Source organism: Danio rerio, chromosome 24 (assembly GCF_049306965.1).
Source record: "Danio rerio strain Tuebingen ecotype United States chromosome 24, GRCz12tu, whole genome shotgun sequence".
NCBI classification, from domain to species: domain Eukaryota; kingdom Metazoa; phylum Chordata; class Actinopteri; order Cypriniformes; family Danionidae; genus Danio; species Danio rerio.
In genome coordinates this window covers 3,302,804-3,325,659 of record NC_133199.1, presented here as the reverse complement: position 1 = coordinate 3,325,659, position 22,856 = coordinate 3,302,804, and the positions used below count along the sequence as shown (strand labels likewise).

The window sequence follows — 22,856 nt, the reverse complement described above, 5'->3', positions numbered from 1 at the left end:
TATGTACTGACGTCATTCATCACATATGTGTTATATGGCAGTAGCTTACTATGGCACGGGAGGAGACCGCAAGTAATTAACATGCTCCAACTACGTGAAAACTACTACTAAAAAAACTGTGACTCAATGCTTGTGGGTTTGCTGGACAGTCTTTCACTGACAGGGAAGTACATCAGAACCCAGCTCCCTCTCACTTTCTGTAGCCCCTTTGACTTGCTGGTGTGTTTATGAGGTAACATTTTATCTCATCTCTGGGCTCTCACAACTATAATGTTAATTGTGGATCCAGGCACAAGCGTATCTGCAGAGCGAGTTTTCTCCACCGCATTTAACATCAGTGTCTGTGTCACTGTTTGCTGAACAGCGCCAGAGCTACGCTAACCATCAGAGCCAATCGCAGCCTTTTATGTTGAGCGCGTGATCAATAATAGAGGTTTAAAAACTCTCTCAACCATGCTCAAAAGCAAGCAGGATAATATTTATATTTGTTTATTTGCTTTAAATGCTCATGTTGTTCTGTGCATGTGCTTAAGGTTGGTTCAAAAAGAGTGCTTTCTTTAAGCAGGTCAAATTAAAGGTACAGTACATATATCTGACTGCTTGTATTAAAGGACAAAATTGTATAACAAATAGCATATAAGTTTAAATATATTTATAAACAATAAATTTTAATGCAACAATTATTGTAAAATATCAAATTGTTTATGGAAAGCATCATCAATGCACCGAGATATCGAATTGAACCGAATCGATGGCATGATAATTATAACCGAACTGTGAGACTAGTGTAGGACACATGTCTGGTGTTTCCATCCCAATATCTTTTGTCCAATTTTAAATACAAAAAAAAAATGAATAATAGATGGGTGTATGTATAGGCTTCTGATATTACAATACTAGTAATCTAAAATACTACTAAAGTAAACTCACATCATTTTGATGTGAACATTATTGGAGACAATATAGAAACTGTCAGCTTTCATTTCTGCTCAAAAATATGCTGAACACTGTGGATTTGTGTTCAAATCAGCACAGGAAAAGCTTGTAGTTTCCAATAATGAAGTGAAACACCTGTCTGGTTGGCATGCTTCAGCAATACGTTATTATGTAATGTTTAAGATTCAGGTCAGTAGGCAAAGAGCAGGTGGTCTATTGTGGCTGTTTGACCACATGACTGTTCACATTAGGAAAGCAATCAGCTGAAATGTGTGTTTGACTACCTCTGGAAGTCATCCAAAGAGAACAAGCCGGAGCCAACATTTACACTTCTACTTAACATTTGTGATTGCATCTATAAAAAGGGAAACTTTAACTTGCTTTCTAAGAAAAACGGTCCAATTTCTTCGGATAAATTGTGTTCCTGGCATCACTCTAAGTAAATTTTGAGAGTTTTTTTTTTGTTGAGTTAATGAAAACCTAAAAGGTTTAAAAGGAGCAAGCAGTTACGATATTTATTAAAGGGATAAACTAATGAACATACACTGGTTTTTCAGAAATGTTGTGTCCTTTAAGCCATAATATGTCAAATTTTTCATTTAAATATCTATAAAACACTTAGAGCAGTGTTACATTTTGCTGCCATCAAGTCCTGTAGTGCCATAGGATGCAGTGAAGATCACAACTCCCATGATTCCACACTCATTACATATTGCATCATCAAACTACTTGTTTGTCATAAATAAGTGCCCTCTAGTGGTGAAAATGACACACTGTGCTTTTGATTACGATCACTTTTGCATAATTAATAATGGTAAATCATATTAAGGGACAGTTTGCCTTTCTTTTTTGAGCTTGTGGAACTGACAGCTCCCACAAAACTTTAGGAAAACCAAATATGTCAGCTGGATTAAAAAGAAAAAACATAATTCAGGATCTCCACAGATGCAGCACAGCATCGTAACACCTTTGGCCTACTGTCACAAATAATACTCAGGCAGGTGTGCAGATTGGTGCACAGTGAATGTGTTTTGAAGGAGACGTTTTGCTCAGGTTGGAAATCATCAAGGTTCTGAGCCTTGTTCTGACGACACTGAGAAATCTGAAAAGCATTTAAAAAGTGTTATATTTTGCTGCGATCAAGTTCTGTAGTCTCATAGGATTCAGTGAAGACTACAACTCCCATGAGTTATGGCGACATCACACTACATCTTTGTTTGTTGTGAATAAGGGCCCTCTAGTGGTGAAAATGACATACTGTGCTTTTACTTTAGATCCATTCAACACAACTTATGCAGAATAAATATCGGTAAATTATATTAAGGGACAGTTTTTCTTTCTTTTTTGACAATGTAGAATCTGACGGCTCCCACAAGACCAAATCTGTCAGCTGGTTTAAAAAAAAAAACCTTATTCAGGATCTCCACAAACGCAGCAGAACATCATAACACTTCAGGCCTACTGTAACAAATAATACCCAGGCAGGTGTGCAGGTTGGTGCACAACTTCCATGATTCCACACTCAGTTATGGCGACATCACACTAAATCTTTGTTTGTTGTGAATAAGTGCCCTCTAGTGGTGAAAATGACATACTGTTGCTTTGATTTTGATAACTTTTGCACAATAGATAATGATAAATGTCATTAAGGGACAGCAGTTTCCTTTTTTTTTTAGAGCTTGTAGATCTGATGGCTCCTTAATTCAGAATCTCCACAAATGCAGCACAGCATCCTGATAGTTTTAGCCTACTGTCACAAATAATACTCAGGCAGGTGTGCAGATTGGTGCACAGGGAATGTGTTTTGAAGGAGGCGTTTTTGCTCAGGTTGGAAAGCATCAAGGTCCCGAGCCTCGTTCTGATGACACTGTGAGAAATCTGCCCGGCTCAGTCCGGAGTTAAAGAGAGTTTTCCTGAATGAGTCATCTGTTTATACTGTTCCAGTTCATTACATCCGAGACTTTTTTTTAAATAAGTCCCCTGGATGAAATAACGCTCAACTCATAATCCGCACAAGGTCGTGTACTCAGCCCTAAGGTCCTTCCATTTAGTTAGAACGGACAATTAAGACTCAAACCAATAACCTTTTGCTGACATAATAATGGTGTGATCAAATCCCAGAATGTCTATGAAGAAACAGATGTCAGCTCTCCAAGGCTTCGTCGGGGAAGACTTTCCAGCTTAGGTTGGCGGTCTTAATGACAGCCACGGAGAGTGTCGGTAATGGTAAAGGTCAGAACTTGGCAAAGGTCAGCCGTCTATCAACCGGGTCCCAATGGAAATACTCAAACGAGTGCGTCTGTCAGAAGTGTAGCATTACCGAGAGGTCAATTACTCCCCATGAAAGTGGGTGGAGGTGTGAAGGTTACGATAACCATACTCAATCTCCTCTGCTATCACACACAAAAACCATTGTTTGTTTATGTTTGACGTCGGTCTGCGCTTGTTTTTTTTTTTGTTGTTTTCACGCCGATTCTCAGGATGCCCGGATATGAAGTCCAGGGAGAACGCTGGGAAGTGCTTTCCTGTTTTCAGTTTGTGTTCCGCTGACACGTTCGGAGAAGGAAACGGGTTATCCAGCCCGAGCAGCTGCACATGACATTAGCCCCCTCCTGCATCCCACGCTGCACCTCTCCGTCCTCAGCCAATAGGAGGTGACCCATGCCGCCGTCACTTCCAGTTTTGCGTTTGTAGGCTGTTGCTATGCCGACGGACGGTTTCCGGAGCAACCGGTGAGCATTGAAATGAACTAAGCAGACCCAAAGTGAACCTGTGGTTTTAGAGATGGGGAAAAGTAGAGGACAAAGAAACTTCAGATAAGAATTGGAAAACCATCTGCATTTCAGGCAGGAGCTGTTGTGAACTTCTGCGGAGATGCATTGGCCACTGAAGTACCGAGGTACCAAGTTGTTCAACGACGACTTCTTAGCCATCAGTTTTTAGTTGACAGTCCAGAACTTGCCACCATGATGTTGCAGATTGCATGATCACTATTGTCTGGATCCATGTTTGAATGCAACCAACCACATGATCATTAACACTACAGAAGCAGTCCAGTGTTTTCAAATACCTCTGGTTGAAAGAGAACAAACTCAAGGCATGACTTACCATGTACATTTAGCATTGTTCAGTTGTCCCAATTTTATTTTCAAATATATGTAAAACAAATCGTATTCTACAAACAATAACAGCCATTTTTTTAGAATTGCCCATTTTGATCGCATCGAAAAAATGCATCTTAATATCAGACATAAACAGGATTTCATACCAATATTTAAAGCAGGTATATGGTTTCCCTAAATGAGATCCATTTAGCAAAAAATAAATAAATAATAAAATTAATGTGATAAATTATGCTAAGTCATATTAATGGACAGTTTGCCTTTCTTTTTTGAGCTTGTAGAATCTGACGTCTTTTCATTAATACAATTTTCATTAATAATGTTTGGTGTAAGAATGTATCAGCTGATGCTCTTTTTTCTAAATGTTTAATGATTGTTTATGATGTTGCTCTACAGATCTATTGCATTGGGGTTATTATGCTACTGTTTTGACAACGTTTGACAGTTTTTTTTAGATAATTTCATGATGATCAGTGCATTTGTCTTAATGCATGTGGTGTCCTCAGCTAGTTAGGTCCACGTGGAATCTGTGTGCTGAAATCTGCATATTTTTAAACCCTATATATATATATATATATATATATATATATATATATATTCTTTTTTAATTATATTGATTATTATATTTTATTATATTATAATAATAATCATATACAATATAATAATAATCATATAATCAATGTAGTATTGATATAATAATAATAATTTTTAGACTTTGAGTCTATTTAAATGTGTAAATGTGTGTGAACATATATTTAAATAATATTATTGACTAATATGCAAACGTTCATGATTTATTTACAATACAGTCTGTAAAGTATTATTTTCTGTCTTTTACTAGATATATGTGAGACTTGCTTTGTTTACCAAACAAGTGAATAAAGTTGCATTGTTAAACTTTAGTAATGTTGAAATGTTGTTTTATTATTAATATAATTAATATTAAAAATATTATTAATATTATTATTTATTTAATGTTTTATGTTTTTAGTTTTTATACTCCAAAACCGTCCTGTATAAATCCGCAGATTTGTTTATTTTTTATTCTGCGCTAAAATAGCAATAAATAAATGTCTGCAGATTCTCAGTTTGAAGGCTGTCGATGCAGTGTTTCCAGAAAAAAGCAAATCCTTCAAAACTTTTTACCAAATATGTTAAAATATTGTATTTTACTAATTGGATTAATTACTTCATTATGCCCACATTACTTCATTAATGCTGCCAATATTAATAATAAAACTGTGATAATTGTGATGCTTTTAATAAGTAGATCTGGCAACATGAAAAAACGGTTCAGCCTTTCATGCATAGTCTAAACACATGCTCTATAGGTAAATTGGGTAAACAGAATTGGCCGTAGTGTATGAATGAGTGTGTGAATGTGAGTGTGTGTGTGGGTGTTTCCCAGTATTGGGTTGCAGGTGGAACAGCATCTGCTGTGTAAAACATACTTTGAAATACTTAGCGGTTAATTCCGCTGTGGCGACCCATGATAAGTAAGGAACTAAGCTGAAGGAAAAGTATGATTAAGTCTATGACCTCATACTGCACCTGGCTACAGTACCTGCAAGTGATTAGTTGTGTTAGTCCAAGTTGATAATGCATCTTTACAGATATATTTACCATATGTTGTCATGGAGAGGCTAAATTAAGATTGTCCTTTCATGCCTTATTTGCAAAAAAATGACAATAGGATTATCAGTCAACCCCAAAATCCCCCACTCAAACCTCCTCTCAGCTCCCATACAGTGATTTGGAAGCACATTATAAATATGTTCTGTGATTTACATTTTTACTGCTCTCAGAGCAGTTCTAATATTATAGCAGCATTAGGAAAGCTTTGAAAATCAAAATGTTTTTGTCTTTAAATGTCTGATGATCTATGAGTTCCAAGGCTTTTAATCCCACGAGTGAAAGTGAGTGTGAAAATGCAAGTAACCTTGAGGATCAGAAGATGATTGTCTGATGGGAGTGTGTGTGTGTGTGTCTGTGTGTGGGAGTGCGGAGAGGAAATAGCTGTGGTCCGGTCTGCACTGAAGCTCTGATGACAATCTCACACACACGGCAGAAGATATTCGGGAAAGTCCATTCTCTATTTTTGAGGGAACTTTTTATACATACAGCTGAAATCAGAAATTATAAGCCCCCCCCTGGATATATTTTTTCTTTATTTTCTGTTTAAAGGAAATTAAAATTAAACTTTAACATATTTCTAATCATAATAGTTTTAATAACCAATTTGTTTTATCTTTGTTATGGTGACAGTACATGATATTTGACTAGAAAAACAAATATAGTTTAAGGAGGCTAATAATATTGACCTTAAAATGTTTTTAAAAAAATAATTAACAACTGATTTTATTCTAAAGCCGAAATTAGGGTGCTTTCACTCCCGTGAATCGATTCATTTGTTCCGATCAGGATGTACAACTGTTACAATGTTGATTTTTGTTGTTGGTGTGGTTCTCTTTCACTCGAAAAAGTTTGTAAACGCACCAAAAGAGCTAAAACAAGTCACATGTTAGTAAACTCTCTTCACATTGGTCAGAGTTTCATGGTTTCTTTTGCAGAGTCCCGCTCAGCTGTCATACGTCCCTATTTTAATTTATAGTGATTGACATTGTCACCAGATATAATCAGTAGTAAGACTCTCTCATACAGAGCCCTTGGCTAGACTGCAGTTCAGTCAATGTTCCTAACGGATAAACAGCTCTCGTTAATAGTTCAGCATGCTTTCACTCTCGTATTTAACATGAAACGCACATTTACCAGTAGGAATGACATCCCGCTCCACTCTTAATTCTCTCTTCATACAGACATATATGCCTATTGCCTGGCTCGGATCATTTTGCTTTCTCACTGCAATCGATCCGCTCCAGAGTTTATTTCAATCGAGCTGAGACCACCTCATTCAGGCAGTCTCGGACTGATTGATTTGGCGCAGATCCGAGCGCGATTGCTGGTTTCACATATGCAAAACAAACCGCACTAACTGGGCAAACGAGACAGGTTAAACAAAACTCTGCACATTTTCAGAATATCTGACTTCAGCTTTGTTTTTGAGATGAGCTAGAATGTTCACTTAGCATGTTTCTTAAATATCTGCAAACATATTATAAACATATTGTTATGCTTTAGAAGAGTCAAAAACTTGCATAAAGCACCTTTAAAACATGTAATGCATGCTAATATATTAGCTCAGTGGCTCTCAAACATTTTTCATTAAGTACCACCTCAAAAAAAAATAGTTTCTCCAAGTTCCACTAAAATGAGCAGAATTGAAATACAGTAGCGTAGTAGGCCCAGTAAAGCAGCTACAATTCAACACAGTTAAAAAAAAAATGTGGCAGATTACCTCAGAAATATTGGCTATATGGCATATATGGCATATTATATACATCATGTTTAATGAATTTTAAAATGTGTGTAGCATGTACATGACAAATTTCATTCCTCCGCGTACCACTAGAAGGAAGCCTGCGTACCACAGTTTGAGAACCACTGTATTAGCTTATTAATTCCCTCATCAAAGCCACTTTTACTTGCAATACTCTTTGTCAGGTGTTTGTCCTGAACCTTTTGTTCTTCTTTCCAGATTCACAGGAAGCAGCTGAAATAATTCCCTTCTTAGAAATGCTCAGTTACAGTCAGTTCAGATATCGACTGATTAGATAGATCTGATCTACTGAGCAAAGACTTCTTTCTCCTCGTCGTGTAACTTTAGAGATTCCAGCTGCTTAAAATCAGATTGAATGTGTGTCTGATTTAGTGCTTGTGACATTCGAGCATTGAGAGTCAAGATGAGTGAATTAACTCACAACAAGATTATGTCAGTCTTCATAAGGTTTCCACTTGAGCTGCTCAGATTATGTCAGCGCTCATAATGTTTCCACTCGAGTTAATCAGAGCCTTCTCTTATAAACACGTAACCTCCGACAGGTTCAAGCACAGTTAAATTGTTTCTCCTCCACAGCACTCCCTCTGTTCCTGATGAGAAGAATCTAAATAAACCCAAACAACCTCGCTTTTGTTTTTCAAAGTGGACGTGCTTGCAAACATACCATTTGTATGATACCTGTGCTTCCAGGCACTCCAACAGTCATCCTGCATTTAGGCCATGTCCACACGTACGCAAGGGTAATTAAGGTTTTATAAACAAAGTTTTACCTGCTTTTGTTTTTAAAACCATTTCTGTCCACATGAAAATGCAAAAACAGACTGTGATGCATGTTCAGGGCATGCTGAACCAACAGGCGGAGATAACAACACTTTTAGTTCCTGTCCAGACAAACATGGGTGTTTTCTAAACCAGTGTTTCTCAATCAAGTTCCTGGAGAACCAACAACACTGCATGTTTTAGATGTCTCCTTTGTCATACCCATTACAGGTCTTTCAGTCTCTGCTAATGAGCTGATGATCTGAATCAGGTGTGTTAGTTAAAGAGACATGGAAAATGTGCAGAGCTGGTGCTCCTCCAGGAACATGGTTGAGAAACACTGTTCTAAACCACACATTTTTCTATGCGGTTTCACTTTTTGTCCACAAGAAAACACTGTCAGGGGACTGAAACCGAAACTTTCTGTAAAACTTCTATGGTCGTGTGGATGCTACATGCAGAGTTTTCACCTCATGATGTCAGTGTGTGTGTGCTGTTTTCTGCTTGCTGATTGGCCAACATTGCTGGGTTCACACCAAACACGGAAGATGTGAATGAGGCCAGTTCTGCACATTCACGGCAAACGTATCGCTTATTTGGCATTGTTTAACTGTGGGATGTTAATGCGCCTCTGTTCCCAAGTTTACATTGACTTGAATGCAGTGTACTCATGAATTATACTTAATTCCCCATTTAATGTGAACTCAGAATAAAAGTGTCATTATCGCCCCCTGTTGGTTCGGCGTGCCCTTAACATGCATTACGGTGCGTTTTCATGTGGACAGAGTTTTTTTTAAATAAAAGTGTGCCAAACTCTGTTGATAAAAATACCTGTGTATGTGTGAATATGGCCTTATGCTGGGTTCATACCGAATGGGAAATTAAGTATTTTCACCAGTAAATTGCATACACATCAATGTAAACATGCGACCTGAGATGACTATCGATGCATTTGTCATGAATATGCAAAATTTGTTTTTCGCCAGCTCTGCTAGCCAATCAGAAAGAATGAAACAGCGCACGTGTTGACATCAAGAGGCGAAAACTCCAGTTGTAGTGATCCCACTGTACCTAGAAAGTCTCTGAAAATCTTCACCCGGGCCAGATTTTTTAGAAAGTTTCAATTTCAGCCACCTGATACTCTGCTTTCATGTGGACAAACAGCGTTGAAAATGCATAGAAAGGTTTGAAATTATCAAAAAAACCATTAGTGTTGACAGGGCCTTTATATAATTTATTGCTTATTTGACAAATCCCCTAGAGTTAAACTGTTGTGTTTTAGCATCTTGTAATCCATTCAGCCAATGTCCCTGACTGGCAGCATACTTGTCTCTATATTACAGCTAATCAGGGGAGCAAAACCTTTTAAATAATTAAACTTTTAATCATTAAACAAAGGAAGAACTCAAGTGTGTCGCGATAAACATCAGCATCTAACTACAATAAGTAAAAAGATGCAAAGGGACTTTAGCAAACAATGTAGAGCTTAGCTTAGCATAAGTAATTGAATCGGATTAGACCATTAGCATTTTGCTCAAAAATTTCAAAAAAGGATTTTGATCATTTTCCCATTTAAAGCTCGACACTTCTAGAGTCACGTGGAGTACTAAGATTCACACAATATGAAAAGTTGCTGTGTTATAGACTGATATGGCTAAAGGAACTCTACTTACATTCTGACGTAATAATCAAGGAACTTCGCTGCAGCAGTGCAATGATATTATGCAGATTCTAACTGGTGATGTACCAGCACTTAGTGCTGTGCACTATTTTGAGGTGCTGCGTAATATCATTGCACCTGCTGCACCGTGATACAGTAGAAAAGTTCCTTGACTGTTGCACCCGTTCTTCGCTGTCCTTATTGTTCGTTCTTATTGTTCGTTTTTAGCCATATTGTACCAGAAAATAGCAATTGTTCATTTTTCATTAGTCTTAGTTTAAGATGAAGCTACAAAAGGTTTTGTTTAAAAGACTAAAAAAGTGTGATAAGCTAATAGTTCTCCTGCCAGACCCACAATTTGGCTGAATAGATTTAATCATGGTAAAACTCAACCATGTAACTGTAGGGAAGTTGTAAAATAAGCCAATATTCCAAAAAAAGTAGAGTGTTCCTATAAAACCAAGATGTATTGCAGTGTAGGATTTTCTCTTCATGGCTTGCCAGTTAAATAGTGTATTTTTCATTCCCCTTCAGTCCATCGCATCCTTATTGTGGCTTCTGCCTTCATCGTGTAATGAAACAGGCATGTTGTTTTGCGTGCTGTCCCAGAATGCATATTCGCGTCCTCTCTTGCACTGGTCACTCTGAACTCACACAGATACCACAAACTTCCCCTCCAATAAAAAGGTCCCCGTCCCCTGAGCCTCTGCGGCGAGGCTTTTTCCTGCTCGTCTGGTTATGGGGTCAGCGCTTGCTTTGGCAAGCAAAAGAACTTGACTTCTGACCTCTCTGTTGGCCCTTGGGGACTGTGTGTCTGGGTGAGCGAAGGATAGCCCAGAAAGAGCTTTAGGGAAGAGCTGTGGCCAGTGTTATCATTCTTAAAAACTGATTTTGCTGGACCAAGATCTACTAAGCTTCAAAATTACCCTGAAGTAGCTTTTGGCAGTCAGTTCAGACATTCAGATGGTTTGTTTTAGGAATAATTTCAGGTTAAATGACTCATCTGTCTGCATTGTTTGCTGAAGTCCCTTTGCATCTTTTTATTTACTGTAGTTACATACTGTTGTTTATCACTACTTGAGATCTTCCTTTGTTTAATGATAAAAAATGTAATTATCTAAAAGATTTTGCTCCCCTGAGTAGCTGTAATATATAGAGAAAAATGCTGCAGGCATGATGTCTTTTTTGTAGGACAGGACACAATAACAGTTAGCTTATTAATCAATTCATATTTATTAAAAATATTGGTCAAAAATAAATAAAATAAAAAATAAATAAATAAAAAACTTACATTGTCTTCGTCTGCATATTGATATTTATTGGTAATTTTGTCTAATATTTATGTGTGTGTTTAAATGAAATAATGTTCTGTTGGCTTTATAGTGTGTTTATATGTGTCATATAGTGGATAGATAGTTTTGTAGAACTGCAGTAAATTTCGTATGTATTTATAAGTTTGGAATAAAATGTTATTTGTACCCCTTCCCCTTGGCCCTTGAAACTGAGGTTAAAGGGGAAGCGCTTCCAAATTTACTCCTAAGAAATGCACTACAACCTGAACACGTCATCATATGTCATCGTGATCTCTTCATATGAGGTCAGACGATGGTGACTGCTGTAGTTATTCCAGTTGCTTTATTTCTTGGTATTTATCTTTAGGAAATCCCTGAAGGCACTGGTATCACGTTATCATAATGATATGATGTGGCTGTAAGCTTGTAACTGTAGTGTGTATTTATAACACGGCCATATTCATCTATGTAAACATACGAAAACAACATTAACATTATAGCAGACACTGTAAAAAGCTCATTCCCAACCACTAGACTTTTCTGGCAGGGTGTTTAAGTGTCATCCAGTGACAGTATGTTGTGGTATTATTATAGATTAAGGTTTTTTATTTTAGCTTTTATTTTTAGCTTTTAGCTTTATTTACTTTTTTAAGCATGACAGTAAAACACAAACACAGTTATTAATGTATTAAAACATGTGCTCGTTTGTTGTAAAAATTTGTAATAATAACAAAAACATTTTTGCATCTCCTGACTTCCATTTGGAGCTATGCTATACGTTATAAATGGTTTTGAGTGTAGTCCTCAAAGATCTCAGTTTCAAGGGCTATCTAGCCCTTTCCGCTTAGCCCAATGACTTCAAGTCAAAGAGAATTGGGGCACCCCTACCCCTTCATGTGAACACGCAAAGCTGAGGGGTAGAATTGGGATTGGGCCTTAATCTTTGGAAATTTTCCTTGCATGCATCTCTCTCATTCTAGAATAGCATGAGTGTTGACACTGGTTTCATTTAAATTAATCCCACTTGTACATTAGTGTTGGTCTCAGTACATGTGATATTACTTTATGACATCAAAATCATGCATTTGCATAGGACACTTCAAGCTCCCGATGTCAAAAATGTTCAACTGCTTATGCTCAGCCCACTCGCTTTTCTATTAGATTCATAATATGGAATGTAATTCAGTGCCTTTCCCATGTTTATCCCTTTGAAAATGGCACCCGTTTGGTTTTCCCCAAAACACTTGGCACGCCAAACACATACGCCCAAACTTGACTGCACACAGATCCGCTGGCATGAACATCTGGTCACAAGTCTTACATATACATAAAAGAGTTGAAGGAAAACAGACTCCTTGTACATTTTTCCAGCTGTACTTGATCATCCAGTGCCACAGTGTTGTCACACATGGAGAAAGTGGATATGACTGAATCAGTGTTATTTCAGAGTGGAATTGTACACAGGTGCTCCCTTGGGCTCTTGGCTGATTGCTAAATGGCCCTGTGTCCTCAAAAGAGAAATTCATCTTGCAGACGAATGTCGGTAATGCTTAACCCTTCCTTGCCAACACCTCCAAGAACTTTTCCGATATGTAACTCAAGACATAAGACGCCAATCCAAAGCATTTGGAGAGCTCGCATTTCATTTCTCTTTGCAAGTCAACAAATCTCATTTCCATATAATGATACTTGCGGTATACACTGTACAATACAGCTTTCATTATATGCAAATCAGTTTGGGATTATTATGTAGCTTAACTATCAGTGCTAAGGTCATTGGTTGAATTCCACCTAAAACCAATTGAATGCCATTTATTGTTTGTCTTTTAAACCAAATATCTGTTTAATTTGTCCGTGTTTCATCATATCATATTCCGTTTTATACTTTTACTGTCACTGAAATCCATCTTAGCACACATGGAGTGAAGCCCTTCTCGTAAGTTGTATTATTATGTTTATGTTGGGTATAAATACGAGTATGAGTTAGTTAGTCTGCGTGTGGAACTAAATTAAATTAAATAATGCTATAAAGTGAAGTTTAACCTTTTATCATTTATCATGTGTTTATTAAAAAAATTATAGTCCCATCAGGATGAAAAATCTCTTTGTCCGGGTAGTTCTGTCCAAGATTGGAGCTCAAAATCTCTTAATATGATCTTGAAACATTTAAAAGAAGATCTAGTGCTATATTTACAAGTGTATAAGGATAAAGGACTGCAGATTTACAATGATAATTTACTTAACATCGCCTTAGCAAAAAAAGGGTGTCTGCAGGGTCTTAAAAAGTCTAAAAATGTCTTAAGTATTAAGGCCTTAAAAAGTCTTAAATTCACTCAAATATCATCTTGTAGGTTTTAAATCTTTTTAAACAAGTCTTATTTTTAATCTGCCCTTGTCTCCAATTACCAAACAATTCATCTATAAAAGAAAAAAAAACTTTCAACCAAACTCTATTTGCTAATGTTTTTTTTTAAAGAAAAGTTTGGCTAAAAAGTGCATGTATACAACTAGGGTTTGCTTGTTTTAACACATTATTTAAAATATACTGTATGCCAAAGATATAACTAGTAGATTTTTTTTTTAATGAGGCATGACCAACCGGGCTATTCGAAAAAAAAACAAAAAAACAAAACTTTATAATTAGCCTAATATAAGTCTGAAATTTAATTCACAATGATCTTACAAAGTTTGTAAAATGTCTTACAGTTGACTTTGTGAAAACTGCAGAAACCCTGAATAAACAACAAGATGTGCAGTCTTAATTTCTGAACTAATTTACTGTTCTTGGTCTTTAACACATAGTTTACTAGAATAGTGGTCCATATAAGAGGTCCATATAAGAGAACTTAAGAGATAAACTTAGGATTGCCTGCTGGGTGTTTTAAGTTGAGGTGCTGTTGGTTTTTATATTAGATTTTTTTTATATATTTACTTTTGCACTGAAGTCTAAAAGTAAAGAATTGATGTTATTTATTACTGGATTGTTTAATGCTCTGTTTGTTAACAGAGTTGTTGAATGTTAAAATGAAGTCAGTTGAATAAAAAATAAGGAGCATCCTGGATATGTTTCCTTGCTCTTCTTTATTGTTTTTTTTTTATGTATTATAGAAGTATCGAATCGGATTTCGGTATCGGTAGATACTCAAAATCAAATGACTCAGACTTAAGGGCAAAAAAACCTGATCAGAACATACCTAGCTGAAATGCAATCCAAATATTTTATTTTATTATTATGATCAATAAAGGTGTAAATGCTCAGAGCTCATTTGTATTTAAAATAATTTTAATAAAACAACATTTAGAATAAAATAAACACACATTCAGGAAAAGTCAAAGTACTACAGCAATGCAGGTTTAGTTCATTTTTTATTTAACAGCACCTTTGTAGTACTAATGTTGATTTTTGACCTCTTCCCTTGCTTTTTTCCCAGTGATCTTTTAATGTGCTGTGTATGCAGTGTGTGTCTCCTATAAATTAAACACCATATTATTTTTAAAGTTCTGTAGGGACAGATGACATGGGCAGAGTCCAAAGTAACAAGGTTATTCATCACTTCTCTTTATCCGCAAATGTTTGTCCATGTTGGGCTGCACCTCCAGCCAGCTGGGAATTGACGGTTGGGCTCTGGGGTTGGGTGGAAATGACAGATTGTTTAAGGGAGTTCAGATCCACAGCCCCAAACACTGTCTGTCATGTTCAGCACTCTTCTTCAGACACGCTCATATCCATCATGGTGCGGGCCCCTGGATGAGACACTTAACTTAGTCCACACATGTCCTATTACCTGTGTGTGTCATCATTCATTTAGAGGCTGACTGTTCTGCCGGGTGGTCTCCATGACTGACGGGACTAAGAAACAAGTATGCAGCGTAGTTCATCAATAGTTCATTCACCTGTCGGCTTCAAGGTAAGACTTCATCTCGCTGTAGGTTACAGCACGCCTCACTGGACTTGCTGCACAATGGCTCAAATTTAGGGATCATTTGCATAGGACAACAGAAGGTGTTGAACGCTTTCATGTGGCGTTGGGAAAAGTGCTATTCACCTCTCATCTCTCACCATCTCCCAAATCCTCTCTCTGAAGGTGGCTCCATAAAAATTCCTCCTGCATGTTCTGTAAACGTTGTAAATTCCCTACTGGCTCTACTAATGGAGAAGATATCCCGTGCTTACATTAGTTTAAAAGTGCTGTTGCTTTGGAGGATGATGAACTGCCCTGCGGCCTGGAACTTAGTCTTTTCGACCTGGACTCAGAGACAGCGCTGCAGAAAGATCGACTGTTTTACTGCCACAATCCGTGTCCGACAGACCTCACACTGCAGCGATGACTGTCCGTTCTCTCACTCCCCCACACACACGTGCGTGTGTGTATATAAACGTGTCCGTGAGCCAGGCCTGGAAGTTCGACTGTCTGTTCGCTGTGTCTGAAGTCCTGCCATGGGTGTGTTCTGTTTACTGGGAGCTGTGGGAAATGAGGGGTGGAACCGGAGTGGGAAATTGTTCTTGGAGGAGGGGGAGAGGCTGCAGTCTAAACACCCAGCCCAGCTGCTCTGGCCTGCTGCATGGGCCAGAGAATGCAGCGCTCCCCTCGTTACATCATAGTCAGTGGTCCTCAGTCCCACCATCGCGCATGCTGACACTTCTCACTCACTTTGGTGCGTGCAAAAACAGCAGCCATTCAGATGTTTGTCTACTGAGCTTGTGAACGATTGTTGGGTGCCAAGATGCTGTAATGAAGCCGTTGTCTGGTTCATGCTGTAAAGCTGATTTGTGGCCAGTGAGAAGATTGCCGAACTCTCGAGTTCACACCCAGAGCAGGAAGAGAAGGATAAGACTGAATTAGCTCTTCAACCTGGTCATATGAAGTCAGAGAAGAAAGGCGGAAAGTTGATACCCGAAAGTCCACTGGAGCTAATGAGCAGGGCTTCCTTTGACACAACTGAAAAACACAAAGGGAATGTGTGTGTTTTTCCAATCAGAGAGGGAAGACCAGATGGAAGTATACTGAACACCCCCTGAGCACAGTAACAGAGGAAAAGGCAACAGGGGCCTAAGTGATTCTGTCAGACACTGACACTTCCTATGAGCAGTTTTATTACTTCTGGTACAACCAATGGAACCTATCCCTAGCTGGATCTCTGTGTTTGTACCTTTGCAGTCCTGATTTCTTTGATACAAACAGGACTTGTTTTCTTTCCTCGAGGTTCATATTTGGCTGCTTTTTTTGTTTTCTTGAAATACTTACGGTAACTCATCAGCAGCCACTGCAATAAAACATACTTTTTCTACGAAAACATCAAATGTCAAAGCATGCAAAATTTATGGAGAGGCGTAGTTGCACCAATGCTTATTTTTCAGAATACTGACATGCACCAGAATGTTTTTTCAATCAAGACTAATCTCTCAAGGTCACTTTTTCAGATTGTATTTTGATATCCTGACTGAATATCTGAACAGCAGCTCACCTTGTTGTCCCATTCGGAGCAAAATCTCAAACACCATTCATAGCTTCATCTATCAAACAATGACAGATTATTGACATGGTTTCCTGTGTGTGGTAAATTCCAGCTCCCTCTCGAGCAGTTCCTCATTACCGCAAGGGCCAATGATGTGTACCCCAGAAGCCCTGCTTGTCAATTTGGCAGGTTTCCAGGCCTGTCCAAGTCAAGCTTAGTGTCAAACAGCGAGAAACAGCTCTTGATATATTTAGTTATACACTGGAAAGGGATTTACATTTATTGAAGTGCATTAGGAATTGTTTGTTTCCTCTGAGAACCTGGCACTAAATTGGACTAATAATTTGTCCTAATTCCTAGAAATTGAATCAGATCTGGCCAGAAGAAGTTCATATTGAGTTGTTTCAGCAGTTCGAAACAGCTCAACAGTGAAGGCCTTGTTTTGGCCTAGTTTGTTTTGGTTCCTAGACACCTTTAGCTACCATTTAAGCTGCCACATCACCCTGCAGCCCAAAACCGGTTACTCATTGACGGCTGAGCATGGTCAGTAACTGGATAGGAGAACACATGGGAAATCTAGGTTGTTGTTGGAAGTGGTGTTAGAGAGGCCAGCAGGTGGTCTGTTTGAGTCCTAATGCCCCAGTATAGTGAAGGGGACACTATACTGTCAGTGAACACCGTCTTTCGGAGGTGCTCATAGCTCTTCTCGTAAAGAGTAGGGGTGTAACCCCGGTATCCTGGCCAAATTCTCTCCATCGTCCCTAACGATCATGACCCAATCATCTCACTTCACCAAATTGGCTCTATCACTGTTTCTCCAATCTACCTGTAGCTAGTGTGTGGTAAGTGCACTGGCACCATTGTCCTGTGGCTGCCGTCACATCATACAAGTAAATGCTGCACAGAGAGCCCACCCGCTAATGATTGTGAAGCTCTTTGTGTGTATGGCCATTCACGATATGTAAAATATATTATTATAAATATAAAAAAATACACTACATTAGTTCATGTCGATTATACAATCGGTGGGAGCTTTTGGAACTCTGCCTTCATTGACGTGCAATTGATTAGTATCTCATAATAACGGAGGTCAGACAGGTGTACAATATGCAAAACAACACCATCAAGCGACACTCGAGTGTCGAGTAGCAGAACTGGTACAGGTATATCCACAGTAGTAATGGGAAGTTCGGATCATTTCATTGATTCGGATCTTTGAGTCTCGTTCCTCAAGATGAGCAAATCTTTTTTCGAGTCTCTTCGTTCATTGGGTTCAATTTGCCAAAATATTATTAAAATGTTACGAATTGCTTCCAAGCACATCTACAACAAGCCCAAAAGGTTGATTGCACGACAAATAAATCATAAATAGAATATAAGAAGGAGAAAATAATAATTCAATGTTTAAGTGCTCTTTTGTCTATGAAGGCATTGTTGTCTCTTTGCTCAGCTCACCTCATCATGTCTTTAAATGTCAGGCGTTCATTCACGTTACACTGACAGTTACATACTGTATGTTCTTAATCAATGCCCAGTCTAAGCCGATAGGAGCCATGATCGTTCGTTCATCACTTGACAGAATGACTCAAACCCGAGGACTCGAGAGATGAACGGTTCAATTCTTTTTCCGTCTCTAAACGCGTATGATTGGCTCGTGATGAACGAGTGACTCAGACCCGATAGAGGACTCGAGGGATCAACGGATCAAATCTTTTTCCGGGTCTAAATACATATGATTGAACCAGGATGAACCAGTGACTCAGACCCGGTAGAGGACTCGAGAGTTGAGCAGATCAATTCTTTTTCCGGGTCTAAACTCATATGATTGGCCCGTGATGAACGAGTGACTCAGACTCGATAGAGGACTCGAGAGATCAACGTATCAATTCTTTTTCCGGCTCTAAACGCATAAAATTGGCTTCTGCCAGTGTGATGAAGACTTGAAATGAACGATACCACCTGCACAAATGTGCGCACGCACGGATGAACGGATCACTTCCTGAGAGGACTTGTAGTTCCCGAGTCATATTGAAGACTCGTTCAAAATGAACGAATCGTTCATGAACGACCCATCACTAATCCACACCTATACAAATCAAAAGACTCAGAGGGGGTCACACACCAGAGAAGACGTGTCACCATGTCACGCCACTTCTTAAAGTTCTAAACACTGTTCTAAACACTGTCTATCCACAGAATATGGAAAGCAATGCAAAGATGTGGTGCATGCACTGCAAAGACACATTTACAAAACTGCCTACTGCAGCGCAGGGGTGTTGGAGAGTGGCCCTCAAACGAAGAGCAAATAGGAACTTTATTTAAAGTATAACAGGGCCTTAATTGAGAGGGTGCTAGTTTCCCACAATAAAAATGCTATGAGCTATCACCACTGGACCCTCGAGCAAGGTATTTAACCCAAGGTTGCTCCAAAGGGATTACCTTGGTAAGTCCTCTGGAAGATGTTTTGGATAAACACTCCACTGTTTGCTCTTTGTTTGCTTGTATTTGTTACAGTATGCTTCAAAAAGTGAATGGCATGTCGTATGAGACTTGCATAAAGTCCAGCACAAGGTAAAAGTGGCCAGGAAAGCCGCGCTGAGCTGCCAGAAGTGTGGGGAAAAAAATCCAGAGTCATTTGGACTGCCATCATGCAGTCTGGGGTTGAGGAGAATTTCTCTTGTAGGAACGGACAGTTGGACCGTGAGTCCATGAAACTCAAGCTCTTCCTCTTTGCCCAGCATTTAATCAGAAGCTGTCTGAAATGAACCCTGTTCCCCCAGAACACAATGAGCCGTCATTCCCTTCCACTGAAGTTAGTCGGTGGCCCCATGATAAATGGTTCACGACCCTCTCTGGTCAAGGTCGGGTGGCTCCAAGTCAGTGTTTGGCAAAGAGGTTAATTAGGCATGACCACTTCTATGTATGTGTTATGAATGAAATCCATTTAGCTATGGCGCTGCCATGCTTTCTTAGCCTACCTCATTACGCACCAACGCGCACTTATCTGTCACTCTGTCCACAGAGTATGGCGTTTCTAACATAGTGAAACCACACACACACACACACACGCACGCACAAGCCGTACAGCTCAGCTCTGCAAGATCATTTGCAGCTAGAGCACGTTCTGCTCGTAGCCCTTTGTTGTAGCTCTATGGAAATGATTCAAATCAGTATAGCCGACCTATGTGACTTGTTTAATTAGCTAATTAGCTGGAGAATGGCTGCCATGGAGGAGCTTCAGCAGTGCTGGGTGTACAAGAGAAGAGAATAGGATGAGTTATGCTTCTTGTCAGTGTCTCCAATACAGAGGAAGCGCTGGAGAGCAGGGTGAACGGGTTCATTGGTATACATTGATACGAGCACAAATGCACACACACACACACACACACACACACACACACAAGCATGTATATTGGAAATCTTCTAGATGGATGCATCTCGCGTGTACACAGAGCCCAAACAAACTGACAGAGCAATAAGGAGGAGGTGATCCAGCGAGGTTATATGAAGTGTGAAATGTACGAGCAAGAGTGAAAGGTAGATAAAAAGAACTCCTTGATCTCGCTGAAGGTAGCGCGGCACAAAGAAACGAGGAAAGACCAAAAAAAAACTGAGCTCTTCATGTATTGTTGTTCATTTTCCACTAGTGATGAAAAGGTGCTAAGGGGGGCTCTGACTCACAAAGCTGAAGGCTTCGTACCCTTTTGACCTCTCGCAGTAAGACAGAATCAAGATAGCGGCAATGCAGGTGTGAAGAGCTTCCAAGATATTTTAGACCTTCTGCTTTATTTTGACGCACACACGTCATCACTGATGGTGAATTTCTTCTGTTTTAATGAGAGCCGTCTTTTTCGGGCTGTTTGCCTTTGTCCATCCTACGTTTGTCAGTAAAGTAACATTTTGTGCAGTTGACTGGTGATGAATGGGATGCAGGACAACAACTTACTGCATCATTAAGCCTATAGAGGGCTGTTATACAGTAGTCAACATTTGAAATGGATCAAATGGACCTTTCATCAAAGTTGTCCTAAAACTATTCAACAACATCTATTCATGTCTAATGTCTTCATGTCTTAGGACAGTTTTGAAAAGCTGTATGCCATGAGAGTACTGTAAATATACAGATAAACAAGCAGCGAGAGAGTTTTTGTCTTGAATATAACGAGTGACTATTACACAAATGCATATACAGCACTACAGACAACATTGTTGCCTTATTCAGTGCTTTAGAAATCAATTTGCAGAAGTATTATTACTAATAAATGAGCATTATATGGCCTTTGAGGCTATCCATGCATTCTTAAGCTATTGCAGTGTAGACCACACACCCAAATGCCAATAAACAAGAAGACAGCATCTGCTATCCACCTCTCCTGCCCCATCCCATGTCATTCAAGGTTTTGTAAAATGTGTTTTATAGCAGCGGTTTTGCCCAAATGTCGACATAAAACTTCCTGGCGTTCCATATCTCTGCGTCAAATTCTTCGAATCAGAAGCAGAGAGACGGTCGAGATATCAGCACCTGCGTTCACTTCATGGCCAAACAGGACCTGAGGGAGATCATGCCTGCCATGTTCACCATTCATCAACAAAGACTGCGGTCTTCTGTAGGAAAATAACAGGAAATAGTAGATGATCATGAAAAATATGGTACACTCAAAAAATGTCGTTTTCTGTTTGTTTAAACTACTGATTTAAAATGAGTTGGGAGTTTTCGGGGGGCAACTTCATTGTATTATGTTTAATCTACTTAAATTTGCAAAAACTAATAAGTTAGTTTATGTTATGTTAACTTAATTCCTTAATGTTGTACCCAGCATTTTGGGTTCCACAGAATCAATTTCTGTTGATATGAGAGGAAGGAATTAAGATAACATATTGTTTTTTACAAAGAAAGTACCTGACAAAAGTCTTGTATTCGATCCCAGTTGGAACAGCAACAAACAATAACTCGACTTCTAGTTGATCATTTGTAAAAGGAGACATTGAAGATGAATCTAAAGTATCCTGATGATCTCTGGGAGTCCTGCAGGAAGGCTTTCTTTGCCATTCCAGATAACTTCATTAATCAGTGATTTGAGTCGTGTCAGAGATGTATGGATGCAGTCCTCCAAGCTCATGATGGAGTCAGACACAATATTCATTCTGTCTCCACTGCAGCAGGACTTTATATTCTATACTGGACATTATTTCTGTTCAGTGACGGGACTTTTATCTAAGCAAAATCAGAGCTTGCTGTCCTAATTAAATCATTCAAAATAAAGACATGATCAGATTTTATTGTGGTGAAATAAGAGTAATCTAGAGGCTTTCATATAGGCCACCTCTGATACCAAATGATAAACTAGAAGTCAAGTTATTATTTAATGGGGTATATGCCGAAGCATGCTAATAGGACTTTTAATTTGCCAGTAACCTGGGTTAAGCGCTTTTGGCAAATTGAATGTCAATGCAAAATCCGGTGCGTTTAAGGTCTGTTTTCTTAAAAAATCAGCGATCTCCACTAGCTGAGGGATATCCGATTTAAAGTGGGTCTCAGATTGTACAAGAAGCACTGCATTAAATTACATTTCCCCCGCCATATCTTTATAATATGAGCATTTATTTTACCCCAGTATATTCAATGGAGCTTCTGCGCTAGCCTGCCGATTCTGACGGGAGCGTGCGAGTAAACGGCTTTTTGTCTCGTTTTACGCTTGAGCAACTAAATAAATGCTAGTTTATTTAACTGAATGTATTTGAATGACATTACAACATCGATGCTGTATAAGGAACTGTATAAAATGGAAAAAAGTTCACAATAATAGGTCACGGGAAGTGTATCAGCATGGGAACAGCACTAGCTCGGCATATACCCTATTGGGTAGGTGATAAGACTTTTGTCAGGTAGTGTATAAGTAGGTTAAACCTAAAACAATTAAGTTGTCTCCCCCCCAAAAATAAAATAACAACTGTGTTGTTTCAGTCTATTTAAATAAGCTGTTCAAACAAGCAACAAATGTTATTTTATTGTGTAATAGACTTTCAAAAGTAGAGATTTTACATGTAAACGTGTTATTTTGAACATGACAGGAAATTCTCTTCATTAAATAAACCATTTTTGTAGGTATTCTGAATGAGAGAACATTATATAAGGACAATTTATTTGACCTGTGTAATAATTAGTGTCAAAAGGTCCACGTGGTCGTTGTGTCACTGAAAATAAATTGAATCCTTCCTTCCGAGTGAAATGC

At 38.6% G+C, this 22,856-nt stretch overlaps 1 protein-coding gene and 1 long non-coding RNA gene across 14 annotated transcripts in view; one reads left to right on the top strand and one right to left on the bottom strand.

Moving 5' to 3' along the window:
• Nucleotides 1-22,856, top strand: part of sugct (succinyl-CoA:glutarate-CoA transferase) — a 301,335-nt gene that overhangs the window by 200,081 nt on the left and 78,398 nt on the right. The gene's annotated exons all lie outside the window — the stretch shown is intronic.
• LOC141380809 (uncharacterized) lies at nucleotides 5,548-11,124 on the bottom strand. Its single transcript, XR_012399667.1, has 3 exons — nucleotides 9,085-11,124; nucleotides 8,541-8,881; nucleotides 5,548-8,336 (listed from the first exon to the last, which is right to left on the bottom strand). It is a non-coding gene; the product is annotated as an uncharacterized lncRNA (long non-coding RNA).